At 40.6% G+C, this 18,404-nt stretch overlaps 1 long non-coding RNA gene across 1 annotated transcript; it reads left to right on the forward strand.

Moving 5' to 3' along the window:
* Positions 1–17,439: 17,439 nt before the first annotated feature.
* LOC142100021 (uncharacterized) lies at positions 17,440–18,179 on the forward strand. The gene is made up of 2 exons (XR_012678657.1): positions 17,440–17,581; positions 17,716–18,179. It is a non-coding gene; the product is annotated as an uncharacterized LOC142100021 (long non-coding RNA).
* Positions 18,180–18,404: the final 225 nt, after the last annotated feature.

An 18,404-nucleotide genomic window follows, 5' to 3' on the forward strand; every position in this document is an offset into this window, starting at 1 on the left:
GAGTGCCACAGACTGCAGAGCTTATTATTGCTGAGTGCCACAGACTGCAGAGCTTATTGTTGCTGAGTCCACAGACTGCAGAGCTTATTGTTACTGAGTACCACAGACTGCAGAGCTTATTGTTGCTGAGTGCCACAGACTGCAGAGCTTATTGTTACTGAGTGCCACAGGCTGCAGAGCTTATTGTTACTGAGTGCCACAGACTGTAGAGCTTATTGTTGTCAAGTGCCCAAGACTGCAGGTTTTATTGTTTCTGGGTGCCACAGACTGTAGAGCTTATTGTTGTCAAGTGTCACATACTGCAGAGCTGATTGTTGCTGAGTGTCAAAGAGTGCAGAGCATATTCTTGCTGTGAGCCAGACCATAGTTCTAAAATTTTATAAGTGCCACTTGGGTAGCAATGTGTAAGGTTTTAGCGTCCTTTTTACTTTTATGTATGAATATGTACATGTTTATTTAATGGCTTGACACTTTTTGAGACATCTGCAGATGAATTAATCTATATATTGCCACACACTGGACACACTGACTCACTAGTGTTCCCATGATCTCTGTCACATAATAACAGAGCCACTACTGCAAGTATCACACAGGGAATCAGCAGTGAAAGGAGGACTGCTGGGGGTACAGTAGTAGAGGAGGAATCCTGGGGGTACATCAGTAGTGGAGGACTCCTGGGGGTACAGTAGCAGAGGAGGACTCCTGAGGGTTCAGTAGTAGAGGAGGACTCCTGGGGGTACAGTAGTAGAGGAGGACCCCTGGGGGTACATCAGTAGTGGAGGACTCCTGGGGGTACAGCAGTAGTGGAGGACTCCTGGGGGTACAGCAGTAGTGGAGGACTCCTGGGGGTACAGTAGTAGAGGAGGACTCCTGGGGGTACAGTAGTAGAGGAGGACTCCTGGGGGTACATTAATAGAGGACGAAACCTGGGGGTACATCAGTAGTGGAGGACTCCTGGGGGTACAGCAGTAGAGGAGGACTCCTGGGGGTACAGTAGAGGAGGACTCCTGGGGGTACAGTAGTAGAGGAGGACTCCTGGGGGTACAGTAGTAGAGGAGGACTCCTGGGGATACAGTAGTACTTGCTGCACTGCTGTGCTGGCAAATTATGGCTCTTTTAAAGATGGTTAATTTTGCTCTGAAATTACATTTTTCATAATTGTATTAATTGAAATCTGATGACACTGAATATAGATGGTACACAGAGAACATAGACCCCCATCTGTGCTGCAGGATTTATACTTCCTGTCTCCAGAGCTCAGTTATGGCTTCTGTGTCCTAATTCTACCAGTTATTTAACATTTGTAAGCATGGTTATAAGAACTGTTTATGTTGGTGTCATTTATTTTTGTGTAGATAATTGGCTTTTCCCAGCATGTTGTCTAGTTTAGGGCAGGTGAACCTGCGTCTCTCTTGCAGTTGCTATTTTACAAGTCCCAGCATGGCCTACCGACCTCTGCCGAAGTGCTAAAGAGCCAAGGGCCACCGAAACCTGACTTACAGGAGCTGCCAATTCCAAATAGAGCACATTTATCCTAAATGGTATGGTCAGCCATTATAATAGCAGCCACAGTGAGAAGCGCATAGATTGTGGGTGTATTAACATATCAGGGGCGCATAATAAATTGAACGCAATTTAAGTTTTTGGCGTATAACACACTTTCTCACTCCTGAGCTCCTGAAATTAGTGCTCTGTGTGCCTACTCAGACATTAAATGCCCAAAAACGCATATTGCGTTTAACTCAGCATGCGCCTGTCAGTATCTTAACACTTATTTGTATTTTAATATGTATTGGCACAAGTGATCTGATTATTAGCTATAATTAACAATAATTAGTTCATATGATCAAATATGTCTAAAATTATACAAATGATGTAAATGCTATTAGGACACATTGAGCTCAACATTAGATACATACAGCAAGTGTTCTTTCCATACTTGGTAGCAAGTGGTTAATGTTTGTTATCGTGACATTTATGAAAACTGGTGGAGAGTAAAAAGTAACATAGCAACTAATTGGATTCTAGCTGTTATTTTGCTAGTGTTGTTTAGAAAATGAAATGTCTGGTTGCTATGGGTTACAAGACCATATCCATCTGCACCAGCCTCTATAAATGTCACTAATTGCCTTGATCGTTCTTCTGTTCATAAAGGTGTACACATTTTAGGTTTCGTTGAAATAAATGTTATCACTAATGTTGTTATCACTGAACTGTATTCCATCAGTATCAATGGCTTGTCACTTTCCTCTATGCTATAAAACAATTGCAAATATTATTTATTATCCCAAATTATCTGCTAATTATTGTGGCAAGAGTGAGACCTAACTGCTGGGAAAGACTGTTGTAGACACAAGGGGCCTGATTCTGAGTGGGACGTGCACTGGTGCACATAGCGTGTAATCCTCAAAGATATACTGCACATGCACAGTAAACAGGCTGCATATAGGCACATGTGCCTTATCTGTGTGGAGTTTGTATGTTCTCCCCGTGTTTGCGTGGGTTTCCTCCGGGTGCTTCGGTTTCCTCCCACACTCCAAAAACATACTGATAGGTTAATTGGCTGCTATTAAATTGCCCTTAGTCTCTCTCTGTCTGTGTGTGTATGTTAGGGGATATAGACTGTAAGATCCAATGGGACTGATGTGAGTGAGTTCTCTGTACAGCGCTGCAGAATTAGTGGCGCTATATAAATAAATGGTGATGATGATGATGTAGAGTTTCACATATCTACACTTGCACATCCTTATGACTGGAGAAGTGGGACGGGGGAGGGAAGGAGTGGTCTAATATAGGGCGAGTACAGTAAGGACGCATTCATGCAAATGTAGCGGAGGCCGACCAACACAGAGACGCATACGCGCCTGTCAGAATCATGCTGATGATGGTGACGGTTGTCAGCACTAGCTGACCACTTTTGATTGGCTGACTCCAAATACACCTCTGAAGCTGATAGGTGCTTTCTGCATTGATCGTGCCTATATTGTAGTATTTTGTGAGAGTATTTTTTTGGAGTGTGGGAGGAAACTGGAGCACCCGGAGGAAACCCACGCAAACATGGGGAGAATATACAAACTCCTCACAGATAAGGCCCTGGTTGGGAATTGAACTCATGACCCAAGTGCTGTAAGGCAGAAGTGCTAACCACTGAGCCACCGTGTGTATGGGGGTGTAATATATGTAATATATGTCTGACTTATATACTTCAGGTGCAGAGCTGGATGATGCTTCCTGAGACTCAGCATAGGGGTTTAAATACAGTTGCTTATTGGTTAGCACCTCTGCCTCACAGCACTGGGTTCATGAGATTGATTCCCGACCATGGCCTTATCTGTATGGATTTTGTGGGCTTCATTTAGAGTCGGACGCAATGTGCGTCTAAGACTTACATGAAAGAGTAGGAGTGGGAGTATGCCGGGTATTACGAGTGGCATGCAACCTCAGTTGCGTCCCACTCATAATACCTTACCAAGCTGCGACCAGTTCCTGCAGCCAGCTAACTACTTGCGCCACCTAATTCCTGCCGCACTTTTTCAGTCTTGTTTGACGTGTGTTCCGCCTGCGTCTTGATCCGATTAGTGTAGCTTTTGCGGGTAGACGCCCATAGTATCTGAATTATTCACGGTCACGCCTACATAACTCCGTGTTCACCCTTTCCCTCGTACTGAGACGCAAGCTGTCGCAGTGTACACTGCGTCTGAAAAGCAGATGGAACTGCAGGGAACTGTTGCTTATTGCGCAGCCCCATCAGTGGAAATGTGCAGGATGCGCCTGAAATGGACTTTGCGTCCGACTCTAAATAAGGCCCTGTATGTTCACCCCGTGTTTGCATGGGTTTCCTCCCACACTCCAAAAACATTGGCTGCTATTGAATTTACCCTACTCTCTCTCTATAGACTGTAAGCTCCAACGGGGCAGGGACTGATGTGAGTGAGTTCTCTGTACAGCGCTGCGGAATTAGTGGCGCTATATAAATAACTGACTTTTGGGGGACGTTTTAGTACAAATAATGGTCAGTATGTATCCAACTCAGCCCTAAATCCCAAATCAATATAACAAAGACAATCATTGTCTTGAAATTTTATTGATGTAACATTGAGTAAAGGACATGATACTCTATAAAATTATACCAAAAGAATCACATGATTAAATGAAATAAACACAAATTCACGTAAACCTGCAATGTAAGAAAAAATCATGTCTGTAGTTTGGGATTTGCTCTAAAAGTGAATGTTATTTCAAGAAATTGGAACGCAGAAGAAAACCCCATGGGGTGATTACTAAAAGAGCGTGCGTACGACAAGTCAACATCATTTTATTTATTGCTTTTCCAGTTCTTTGTATATTTGCAGAAGCACATGTGAATCTTCCTGTGCCGCTCACAGATACACCCACTCCTGGTGGACGGTTTTCATAGATTTAGGAATCTGCAGATGGATTCATTTTTTTGTTACATTGAAAAGTCTTCTTTTCAGCCTGTAAAGCTATACCCACTCTTACTTGGTGCATTTAATACTCCTTTAAAAAAAAAAATATTTTTTTTAAATTTAATTATGTGAGGCTTATGCATTTTTAATATTCAAGTTTAATGTAATGTGTAAGCTATTCAATTCTTTTTTAAATTTTTTCTTACATTTTTTACGGCCTGTCAATGATTAATGTACCATAGGGTTAACTATATGCAGGTCCGTGGCAGTGAAGACCAAGGGCCTGATTATGGGTAGCTAAGCATGTAAAGACATGGGGCCTGATTCATTAAGGATCTTAACTTGAGAGACTTCTTATTTCAGTCTCCTGGACAAAACCATGTTACAATGCAAGGGGTGCAAATTAGTATTCTGTTTTGCTCATAAGTTAAATACTGACTGTTTTTTCATGTAGCACACAAATATCAACTTTAAATTTCAGTGTACAAATAAGCTATAAAGTATTTGTGTGCTACATGAAAAAAACTGTCAGTATTTAACTTATGTGCAAAACAGAATACTAATTTGCACCCCTTGCATTGTAACATGGTTTTGTCCAAGTTAAGATCCTTAATGAATCAGACCCAAAAGAGGATTTACTATGTATGTGCATTATACTAAGTGTGCCTATTTACAGGATCTATTTTTTTTTAGCAAATAAACAAAAATTACTTTCTATCACAGAGGTGATCAGCAGTTAAATCCAGTTAATTGCTTTGTTTCTATGGCCCCCATAGCAGTACCCTTTTTTCCCCACCAAAATCTTTAACTCCCAATACTTATTTTTCACATCATTTAAACTTCTAATGAACATGATACATTTAGTGAAGTTTAAAAATACACCGAACATTTTGCTGTCTTGCTCAGTCAAATGAATCTAGACTGCCTGACATTTGAGTCATGTGTCTGTAGTTTCATGTGTCTGTAGTTTCAGTTATTGGAAAAGACAACATAACTTACAGCAGAGATAGGACATCAAAATAATAAATATGGCTGGGACTTTTAGTTCCACGGCAGCTGGAGAGCCTCATGTTGCCTACGCCTGATTTACAACAGAAATATATTATAATTATACATTTATATTCCCATGCATATCGTAATGGAAAAACTGGGTAGGATCATGTTTTCATTTAGTGCGATTGTCTTTTGACGCTGTTTTATTACTAAAGTTTGAATGAATGGTTTACTGTATGTTAGTGATAGAGTAAATGCAGATGTGTAATTGTAAACCATATATTGAGTATCGTCTAGGGACAATCATAGTCATAATCTGCCACATAGACACAACTCCATGTCACCATATACACCCCATCATCATTTATTTATATAGCGCCACTAATTCAGCAGCGCTGTACAGAGACCTCACTCACATCAGTCCCTGTCCCATTGGAGCTTACAGTCTAAATTCCCTAATATAGACACACACTCACAGACAGAGAGGAAGAGACTAGGGTCAATTTTGATAGCAGCCAATTAACCTACCAGTATGTTTTTTGAGTGTGGGAGGAAACTGGAGCACCTGGAGGAAACCCACACAAACATGGGGAGAACATACAAACTCCACACAGATAAAGTCATGGTTGGGAATTGAACTCATGACCCCAGTACTGTGAGGCAGAAGTGCTAACCACTAGGCCACTGTGCTGCCCATTAATCCCAATAATAATATTCCAAACATGATATAATAAGCCAAGTAATAACATTAAAAGCTAGTATGCACCTTGTAAAATGTCCTATGCTGTGCCCGGCAACATGTCCTGTGATATACCCAGCAAAATGCCCCAAAGAGATAACTATTGCATGCTAAGGGGGGTATTCAGTCGTCAGCGAGTTTTTTTTTTTTTTGAGCGTGTTAAGTCATTTTAACGCTGTTTTTTTTTTTATCATTTTCGAGCGTTTTAACTTTACCCACAATTCAATTCCATTTTTAACGCTACTTTTTTTTTCATGAAACGGTCCTCTCGCGCTCCAGTAGGTCTATTGAAAGTATAGGGGGTGCGAGAGGCAGCCACGTTAAAAGCTATTCAATTGTTTTTTAACGCGGCGGGTAAAACAGGAAAATATTCTGTTTTATCTCGCACCTCCTTGGGGTGTGTTAAAAATAAAAAACCTCTGAAAAGTATATGAAATCATGTAATAATGTGCAAAAAAGTTAAACTTATGTTTATCACTAATGACTAACTTGTGTAAGTTGATTTTCTTGTGAAAAAATATTGAAATAAAAAAAACCATAAAAAAATAAACAAAAATAAAATCACTAATTAGATTTATGTATGTTTTTGGTACAAATATGAATGTAGTAATGTGTTTTGACATGGTATAGATGATTGTATGGTAAAAAATAGTTCAATAAAAAAATATGCTAAAAGAAAGTACTGTAATGTAGATATTATCAATGTGTAATGCAATCTAATGTATGGAAATGTATGCAAAACCTTTTTTTTTGTGTTATACACAGCGTTAAAACTCCCCTAAAATCTCGCAAACACAATTTTTAACTCGCGGGGGCAGCGTTCCCTCTTTTTCAATTGAATTGCGAGAGTTTCCCGCTGCGCTAACTCAAAACGGTCGCTATTGCTGGCAAAAACCCGCAGGAGATTTTTTTTTAACACGGCGGGGAAAAAATTAAATCTCGTTAACAACTGAATACCCCCCTAAGTGTGATATATTTATAGTAGACACTATATATTGTTGTGAATTGTATACAGGCATTAAAAACAATAACATGAAATAGCTACAGTTTTAAAGTACCAAATAGGCAGAAACATCAAGGACCAGGTGTCAGGTGCAAGAGAGTTTTAAAAGTTGAAATTGTCACAATTTTATGGCCCAAGATTTTTTATCAAATTGATAACCAAACTCCAAAATGCTTTGTTCTGCTGCCTTTATTACTAAGGCTAGGAACACACTACAGGATTTTCACCCGATTATCATCATCACCATTTATTTATATAGCGCCACTATTTCTGCAGCGCTGTACAGAGAACTCACTCACATCAATCCCTATTCCATTGGAGCTTACAGTCTAAATTCCCTAACACACACACATACACACACACACACACACACACACACACACACAAACAAGAGAGAGAGAGAGAGAGAGAGAGAGAGAGAGAGAGACTAGGGTAAATTTTGATAGCTGCCAATTAACATACCAGTATGTTTTTGGAGTGTGGGAGGAAACCGGAGCACCCAGAGGAAACCCACGCAAACACGGGGAGAATATACAAACTCCTCACAGATAAGGCCATGGTCGGGAATTAAACTCATGACCCCATTTCTGTAAGGCAGAAGTGCTAACCACTGAGCCAGCGTGCTGCCAATCACACGATAAAGGCATTAGTGTGTACGCTTCAAAGATCTTGTTTTATGGTTCCATAGCACACAGTATCGTTCAAATTGATTCTATAAAAAAATCATTATTAACGATGGAACGATGTTGTGCCAATTCTGCAGTGTGTCTGCACTCATGTCCAGCAATGTAGGCAGATCTCCATAGAGTTTACAGAGTCACGATCTTTTCAGCCGTTGGTTATGACAGATGAAGAGCACAGATCTGAAGGTAAATCTTGTAAACTGTGTATAGTGCGTACACACGATTCGGCAGCTGATCGGGACTTTCAGTCGTTGGTAAAATTGTCGGTGATATCGGATCGGGTGAAATTCTCTGTAGTGTGTACCCAGCCATACTCATGAATCAGTGCTGAATCCTTTCTGCTTTCAATTTAAATTTTCCCACCTCAATTCAGCAATTTTTAATTTCAGCACTCATTTTATGCTGATGGCAACTACCTTTACACGTTACCTGTGAAATTATACGCTGGCCATGCGCTCAGCTATATTACTGACAATATTGACAAATTGTCCAGATTTTTACCTCCTGTGTATGAAACTTCAGCATTTACTACTAACATGTTAAGTCACATCTCTTCTCTTTCTCTACTGTGTCTAGGGGTGTAAGAAGTGGTCGAAATGGAAATTTAGACAGTATGGAAAATGTAAGTGAATAGAATTTGATAGCTTTCCAATCAAAGCAGAAGGAGAGGTGATGGTACGACATACCATCTTATACGGCCCACGTGACTACTGGGTGTAAGTAAACAAACTTGCGTGACTGTTGTACATCTGGGGGTATATTTACTAAACTGCGTCTTTGAAAAAGTGGAGATGTTGCCTATAGCAACCAATCATATTCTAGCTGTCAATTTGTAGAATGTACTAAATAAATGCTAACTAGAATCTGATTGGTTGCTATAGGCAACATCTCCACTTTTTCAAACCCACAGTTTAGTAAATATACCCCCAGATGTACAGCATCTTTGCTGCTTCCATATTAATAAAGAAGGTAATTTTAGCCAGCTGCTGCTAGTCAAGGTCATGGAATTATTTTTCAGAACCCTGAGTAGTACAGTCTGGAACATTCAGGTTTGTGTTAACACCACACCAAGGAAAAGAATCCATCTGCAGTGTTCTCTGAGAATCAATTGTTGCTGCTTATTAGTAGGCAGATGGTTATAAGGCTATTTCTAAACAATTTGAGGTCCAAGAGAGATTATTTGCAAACGGAGAACAGATGTCAATCTTCCCAAGTATGGGCACGCCAACAATTTCATCAAATATTCAGACCGTACGATCATCTGCAAAATCGCTAAACCCAGCAACTACATCAAGACATCTACAGGCCTCTGTCAACACGGTTAAAGTTCTAGACTCTAACAAAGGAAAAAACTATGGCTTTAATGAAAAGGGAGCCAGGGGAAAGCACCGTCTCTCCCACAAAAAAAAATCATTGCAATACGGCATAGGTTTGCAAAGTTACAAAACTTCTGGAACAGTGATCTCTGGACAGACAAGACCAAAGTGTAGAGGTTTGGTCCTAATGCACAACACCATGATTGGCGAAAACCAAACACAGCGTATAACTACAAAAACCCAGAATCAACCGCCAAACATGGTGTAGGTGACTTGATCATTTGGGGCAGTTTTTCAACCAACAGTTTCTGGTTGCTTTGAGTCATAGGGGTATATTTACTGCGGGTTTGAAAAAGTGGAGATGTTGCCTATAGCAACCAATCAGATGCTAGCTATCATTCTGTGGAATGTACTAAATAAATGACAGCTATAATCTGATTGGTTGCTATAGGCAACATCTCCACTTTATCAAACCTGCAGTTTAGTAAATATACCGCATTGAGTCCACCATGAACTCTTTATAGCGGACTATTCTGGAGGAAAACCTGAGACAACCTGTCTGACATCTGCTGACTGGTCAAAACTGGATCATGCAACAGGACTCTTAACACACCAGAAAATCTACGAATGAATCAAGGTTTTGAAATGGCTAAGTAAATGTCCAGATCTACATCCCTTTAAGAGCACTGTGACATAAACAAACTCCCTCAAGCATCAATGAACTGAAGCAGTGTTATAAGGAGGAATGGACCAAAATTCCTCAAATACGATGTATGAGACTCAAAAACTCAAATTTTGCTGCTAGAGGCGGTTCTACAAACTACTGACCCATAGGCTGTACTTCCTTTATCACATATGTCTTCTTCATGTTTGCTTATTTTTTGTTGAAAGAATAATAACGGAGTAAAATATGTGTTACTTATCACATGAGATTAGAGTTATCAAATGTTAGGACCTTGTGAGGACTAGATGATTGCTAATTATGTCCTGGTATTTAAAAACCCAGATCTCTCACATGACTATTTGTCCGGCATTATCTAAAAATAACCTTGCCAACGGCCACGCCATCCCTTGTAAATATTGTTTAATGACAAATTTATTTTTAAATACTGACATTGCCACACAGATGTCTGCGTTTCGCACCACCTCGCTCCTCACAAACACTTCTATTTTTCCGGCGAGAGTTTTGAACTTTTTTCCATCAGGTTGACAAAGCGCACCTGGATAAATTCTGTACATTGAAAAAATTGTGACAGAAATGTGGAATGTGGCGCTTTGTAAAATTGTGCTCTTCTGCCAATTTTGTTGCAGTTTTTGTCTTAGCTAATCTGGCAACTTGAACACAGCCAAAAACACCAAAATGTAACAGTCAAATAAACCACACTATAGTTAATTTCCCCATAGAGTGAATTCAGCACGTGACTGCTGAAGTTTCTGTCCAATCAGGTGCACTGGGAAAGTTTCTGTCCAATCAGGTGCACTTTTCACTCCACCTCTCCACTCTAAGCAGTTTGAGTCTGCTGTGCAGTCCTCTCCACTGGACACTGGTTTCTCAGTCCATGTAATGGTGGGTGTGCTAGAAAGGGGGACCTCAAAAATATGGCTACATAAGGGGGCTTACTAATGAGTATGGAAAAACTCATTTAATGCATGCAAGGCTGTTCATAGAACTGAAAATATACCCAATTTATATGCCAGATTTGCTCTTACTTTGTCTTGTGTTTCTCGTAATCTTAAAACTACAACATCTGCATAAGGAAGAGCTGCACGTTTTTTTCTGTAATAGTGAAATTGCATTTGCCAAATAAATTACTGCATAGGCTATACTAAAAATTTTGATAAAAAAATATTTTTGAGACACCTGAATATGTTTGTTTTACTCAGCAAATGTAATATAGAATATGTGTGGTGTATTAAAAATAAAATCATATAAGTTCCCTATAATGGCTAAATAAGTGATTTTGGTAATAATGCCACTATCGATATCAATATCAGGAGCTAATTTTGAATTACACCTTGATGTCATTACAGTGTAGAAAGTGACCAGACTGGGGTGACATTAGCATGTGTGTGTATTCCATCTCACCACCAATGACTGCTACTAATATTAAAAATCTGATGATATCATTACTTCTCAGTTTGCAAAAATTTGATTGGCCGATGACTTGGTTGTTCAGCAAAGGCTTGAACAAGCAGATCTGCCTGTGTGTGGGCACCATTAGAATTGTCCTACAATGTGATGTGTTGCAAGTGCAGTGAAGGTTATGTACAGGAATATGTACAGGAAGTTGTACAGGAAGTACATTTGCACATTGTACATTTCAATCTTGGATAATTTTATCGGCTATTCCAGCTTGGCCAGTCTTATCATACCTGTGTATACAAGTACACAATAGCACAGCAGGACTACAGCCAGTCACAGTGATTGTTCTCTGATAGCCCGATATGGCTAGACACACAAGTAAAGTGAGTTTAAGTAAACCAATAGCCATTAAAGGGAAATATATTTTAGTAATCGGTAAAATAATTTTCCACTTATTTTAAAATAAATAATGAACAACACATATGGACATAAGTCGTTCTTCCAAAAAGTACCTAATTTCTCGCTTATTTAAGAGCTGGTCTTATCAAACCTGCTTAATATTTTTATTTTTTCAACAATAGTTTTTATTAGCAGATTTTTGATTAAGGGTACAAAAAGCAAAATAAGGGTGGGGGGGGTGGGTGGAAAGTACAAGGGAAGGGGTAAGGGTACGGTACACAGATATCAAAACAGGCATTACAGTGAGGTCAGTCAAATCAACAATAGCAAGCAACACATCTACAGCAGGAAGCATCATCATCATTTATATAGCACCACTAATTCCGCAGCGCTGCACAAAGAACTTATTCACATACACAAAGATAGAGAGACTAGAGTAAATTTTGATAGCAGTCAATTAACCTACTAGTATGTTTTTGGAGTGTGGGAGGAAACCAGAGCACCCGGAGGAAACCCACGCAAACACATGGAGAGAACATACAAACTCCACACAGATAAGGCCATAGTCGGGAATTGAACTCATGACCCCAGTGCTTTGAGACAGAAGTGCTAACCACTAGGCCACTGTGCTACCCACACATGGCATAATGTAAGGCTCCTTGCAAGGCCTGGGAATCATGTTACGTAATACGTTACGTAAAGGCATTTTCAAGCCAAATGAACCACTTCATGGGGGGGGGGGGGGGAGGTGGGAGACCGAGCACGAATATGGAACCCCTAGGTCCTCCATCTAATAACTCAGTTGGACCTTGGAGAGAGGGAGGGATGGCGTGCTTCTTGCCTGGGCAATCACGGTTCTGGTAGTGATAAATATATGGCCTATGATGTAGCGGTCTCCCAAGGAGAACTGGGGGGGGGGGGATGTAGGAGAGCAACCTCTGGGACGGGAGGAATAGTATTTGTGGTGATAGTCATTATTAATGTAAACACTGCGGACCACAGAGAGCAGACCCTGGGGCACTACCAGAATATATGAAAAATGTCGCCTGTCATCCCGCAGTTACGCCAACAAAACTTGGTTTGAGTCAGGTAAACCATATGGAGCAGTTTAAACATCATCTCATACCTGCTTTTTAAATAAGCCTCAGTCGCAATGCCTCAAAACGGTGAGGCACAGCGCAAAATCATCATCCAACTTGAGTTGCACGAAAGCACCTCGATTTCTGGCAAACCGCATGGCTTAGCAGAGCAAAATGATTGTGTTTGCAAAGAGGGAGCATTTTTCATCAGCCAATTGGAGTGGACTAAGGGTGTTCCTTGCACTGTGTGGAGTAGGTAGATAATTGCACCTAGATTTGCAGAGAAGTCTGGCAGAAGGGTGCATAGCCATTCCTACTCCACAAAAGGACTTTAATTTTGCACCAGCTCTGTAATGAAAGAGATTTCTTGTTATACTTTTATTATATTGAGATGCAGTCTGGCTCGATCCAGTTCCAGGGCATAACATTACATTTTTTTGGTTAAAAGGTTGGACTTTTGATGTGACATTTGCACAGTGCACCTTTCAGCTATTTTCACACTGAGACCCGCTAGTTCTAGTTTACAGAAGTGCCTCCCGAAATCACCTTAATTTACCCTGGATGGACTATCTAGGTGCAAATTCAATGCATTTTGCAATGTAAAGTGACCTTTTTAAGTGGGGTCCATACTTTAAAATAAAAAAACGTCTTTTGTGTTTTTTTGCCTCGTTAAAAAATAATATCGTTGTTAATGTATTTATTTTACTTCTCAATGTTATGATTTCTTTAATGGCATGCAGTGCTAATTTTTAGCCAGCATATGTCACTGTTGCAAGTGCTGCCTATGGTAAGCACTTGGTTGATGGCTAAGTCGCTTCAAAATCAGCAGTGGGAACAGTGACACCTGGAGGCCATGAAATGAACGTTTGTTGACAGGTTTTGAGTGACTATCACACAACAATGGTAGTAGCATCCTTGCAGAAATCGCTGTTATACCGCTTTCATACTGCCGCCCCGGCAATATCCCGGGTTTTTCAAGCCGGGTTTTTGCCGGGGCTCGGAGCGTCCCAGCTCAGAAACACCATTCATACTGCACCTCGGACCCGGGAATTTCCCGGTTTGACCCCATTCATACTGCACAAGTCTGTGCCCTGGCAATTTGTGGGAGTCATCACCAGAGCAGTTTTCATTGGCTGAAAAATGGTGATGTCATTGAAAGGTGACAGTGCCCAATGGCAGCGCCAAGCAAACCACACAAGTCAGTCAGTCTTATGTCATACAGAAAACATCTATACTTCTTAACTGAGGCTTATAGCGAGATGTTTAATACTATTTCTGCAAGAGGATTTTAATCTGAAGCCAGCAATTGAAATGTCTCAGTGTCAGTGATGTCACTGGCTGTATTCTGATGGATATTACTGCAGCCGGCAAATAGGCTGCCACCACAGTGTGTAGACAATGGGTGAACTTTAAACATTTAACTTATAAACCATAAACCATAAACCATAAACCAGTGTCCTCCAGAGACAGGCAGACAGCCAATCAGCTTGTTTTCTGTGCAACCCGGGTTGAAAAACCCGGGTTGCACCATTCATAGTGCAGGCAACCCGGGTCCGACCCGGGAATTACCCCTCGATAAATCCCGGGTTAAAGACCCAGGTTTTTAGACCCGGGATTTTTGACTTGTACCATTCATACTGCACCAAGACCCGGGTCGTTTGAGCTCGCCCCGGCAAAAACCCGGGATTTTGGTGCAGTATGAATGGGGTATTAATAGCTCTTTGACACGTGTAGTTTAGAAAGCTTCTATACAATCTCTTTCAGCTGCCGTTCTCGTTCCTTAGAACAAATGTTATGCAACCTGGTGCAACCAATAGGATGTTAGTGTTCTTCTGTCTAATGAAAGTTTTACTGAAAACCTGTTTCAGAAAAAACAAAACAGGGCATGTGACACCAAGGACAGAATATAGAGAAGAAAGATGTCTGGACGTCCCTCCATTCTATGAGGAAAGCTTGTCATAGTGGACGCAGCCATTTTATGGACCGAGCAATGTTTAAAAATGTAGTCTATCAATTCGCTAGGAATCAGTGACATCACTTAAGGTGACCAAATGGGATGATACAGCCAAATCTGTATCCAACTAGACCAGACTTCTTGGCGACTAGGTTAGATAGATCCAGTTGCTTGGCAACCAGGCTGAGTGACTGGGTCACATGGGGCATGTAGGTGTGCTTGTTTGCAGAGCCGTAACTTACAATCCTAGCGCCTGGGACGAGAAAGACAAATGCCGCCCGCTAGCACTCAATTTTAACCAAATGAACCTAAAATATTCCTAAATTGCGCCCCCATTTAGCGTTGCGCCCTGGGCGATCGCCCTAGTTACGGCCCTGCTTGTTTGGACCCACACGCACAGGACCACACTCACAGGACCTCACACACAGGCAGATCATGATTACCAGCTAACTGCATCTGACCAATCACAATCAGTTGTTGATTCTGGCTGCTGTTTTCTTGGCTCCTCATATGCAGAGATTTGAAACCAGTTTGAACTAAGATGACCAAATTTCCCATCCACCTTGATGTAAGTGGATAGCTTTAGGCATAAGCACTGAGGGCCCGATTCATCAAGACACGCATTCTGAGCGCAACCCATGTTTAGTATTAAGCGCATGTGTTTCGGCTTTGCGCACTCCCGAATTCAGCAATGCGCGGATCTCAAGACACATGCGCTGTTGTAATCAGGTGCAGGTCTGCTGTGTTCTACTGCACAAGACGCTGCATGATACGTACAATAACTATGTGGATTAAAAATTTGTAAAGGAATGCATAGGTAAAAAAATAAAAATAAAATAATGTCACCTGATAATAATATAGACGCTAATAATAAAAGTTTTTTGTTCCCCCCCCCCCCCAATATATTTATTAGGATATTGTTAATATCTGCTGAGCATGAAATATATTTTTACAATTGCTCTTGATTGCAAACACATGTTATAGCATGCATATGAGACTGTCATCACTACTGATCAGGACTTAGACTAGACCTGTAATGGGAGCTAGAGATACGGCAGAGAAACAAGTAACTTTGAGATACCCAGAACTTTGGATGTGGCATGCTTGCGTTTGAGCTTAGCACGCCTTTACTGTACATTGACTACGGCAAAATGCTTCTTCCCCGTCCCGTTCACCTGGGGCAAACGCAGGATTTGTAGAGGGGAATTTCCACACCACACCATCAGTGGGCGTGACCATCATGCATGGGGCGGGGCTATAGTTTTAGACAGTGCTTGGCTGCTCTCTAACTCTTCCTATCCCTATAATATACATGGGCAATGCTGCGTACAATATTAAGTTAATATTGAGCATGGCTAGCCCATTTAATCACTCTTGCCCTATAGTTGAGCGGTGATAGCTTTTTACGTTCTTCAGCACACTGAACGTTCATTAGAAGCAACAGATGCTGACAAACTGAGGAAAATGTGCAAATAAACTCTGATGTTGGGAAACACCCCAGAAAGTTCTAGGATTTCTGTAAGAAGTTCCTTTGGCTGCTTTCCAGCTTAAAGTTTCTACTATAAATTCACTTCAGGAAAGTGAGTGTGTCACTGAAATCTTGGGCAATATCTTTCTTGTTTTGTTGCTAAAAGTTTTCAGCTGCGGAGCACAGGGCTTCAATACTCATTTTGTTGAACTCCTAAAGAAACTTAAACAAGTCACAAATTACTTCCAATGAAGTAAATGGAGGATGAAAACCAGAGAGAATGGAGTCTACAGCTACATAGAAAACGTTGACCCTATAGTGCTTTTCGGCATCGGATTGAGTAGGTAGGTGACGACTGGTGGGTAAATCTATGATGATCTCATCCCATTTATCTCATATCTGTTCAATGTTTTTGAGAACACATTTGATGTTGTCCAGCTCAATGTCCAATGGAGCATTGGGTGCTACAATAACGAGGGTAGTGGGGATCCTATACCCAGTGATGGTTACTCAGTGAACCCGTAGGCTGTGGAGGCAAGTTGTTGGCATCTTACCACCTCACTTCACAGAGGAGAACTTACTCTACATGCCTGTATTTCACCAAGCAGAGGTAAGTGTACATCCACACATTGATTGGAGAATATATGCGAATTTGAAGCTTGGCTCATTTGGTGCTTTTATCCAGCTGTCATCAGGTAATAAATAATATGTTTTTACTTTGATTTGTGTTATGTCACATACAAAAAGACTCCTTCCCTTATCAATACATATGGATATGGTTTTCTGGATTAAGAGAAGACTAATGATTAAGCATAATCACCTGTAAGAAATTATTGTGATCAATTTATTTTCATCTCATGGTCTGTTTTTTTCCTGACATTTACTTTTGTTATTGACTGGTAGCAAATTGTTATTTTAGTGTCAATAAATTTACTGACAGCTGGAAACCCTGGCTGTACTTAATAACCGTCCCACTACGTGTAGGTCTGTTTGAGCTGTTTTTCACACCGTTTCCAAACATATGTGATTGTGTTTACAAACCAAATATAAAGCTTGCTTCTTTCTTCTCCTGGAACATATATTTCAGTCACCTGTTTTATTGTTGCTGTGAACGCAGATGTTAATGTTTAGTGTGACCCTTATGACTGGTTAATTGGCCACACCCACATGACAAATTGACAATGTCACAAAAATTGGCCAGACCACACCCAAACCCCACCCATATGACATCATAAGTAGTCTCAGGGTATAAAATAGGGGGCTGGGAGCCTACAAGTCATTTGCTCCTGGCTGAAGGCAAATAGACTACCACAATGGCCTATCAAAGGAAACAGAAGAAGGGCCACCTGCCCAAAACTCGGGCAGTGACTCCCCGGAAGAGGAGACGGTACACAAGGCAGAAGAAGCGTGTGACCGTTACTAAAGGCACACGGAGAGGTAAATATATATGTTCCAGCTAATGTATAAATTACAGTCTAGACTAGTGTTGTACAAGATTTCCTCTACAAATTCTGTCTACCATGAAAAAGTGAATCTTTAACTTAATAAGCTGTTATTTTTCATTGTTACAGGTTACAGACGTAATCGTCTGACGTTTTAGAGGCATAAGACGTGACGATGACGGTGACCTTCTCCACCTGCCGGAGTCACCTCAATTCACCCTAAAGAGCATTCAGAAAATACAAAAAAAAAGATAAAAAAGAAGAAAAGGAAAAACAAATAAGTTAGGTTTAGACAAGGTGCAAGATTTAGACACGCTGACAATGGTAATGGTCCCATGCAGAAGAATTAAGGTTAAGCTAAGTGCAAAATGGTAATGGTCCCATGCAGAAGAATTAAGGTTAAGCTAAGTGCAAAATGGTAATGGTCCCAATGCAGAAGAATTAAGGATAATCTAAGTGCAAAATGGTAATGGTCCCAATGCAGAAGAATTAAGGATAATCTAAGTGCAATTAAGAAGCATGACTCTAAATTGTTTAGCATTTAGGTTAATCTAAGTGCAATTAAGAAGCATGGAATAAAAAAATAAAACGAATTTGGTCTCCTGTGATCTTTTAAGTATTAAGGGGTTTAATGTACATGTTACATGCACGCTGCACAAATGGTGCAGAATAAACACACCTTTAAAAGCCTTAAGGCAAGAAGACTAAAGTTTAAAGATAAGTAAGGAATACATAAAATATATAATTATACTGCCTGGCCAATACATTTTAAAGGAGCGTCACAAAGCCAGATCAGTTTGTAATCTGAAAGAGAGCGG

This window comes from Mixophyes fleayi, chromosome 8, assembly GCF_038048845.1.
Source record: "Mixophyes fleayi isolate aMixFle1 chromosome 8, aMixFle1.hap1, whole genome shotgun sequence".
In the NCBI taxonomy this organism is placed as follows: domain Eukaryota; kingdom Metazoa; phylum Chordata; class Amphibia; order Anura; family Limnodynastidae; genus Mixophyes; species Mixophyes fleayi.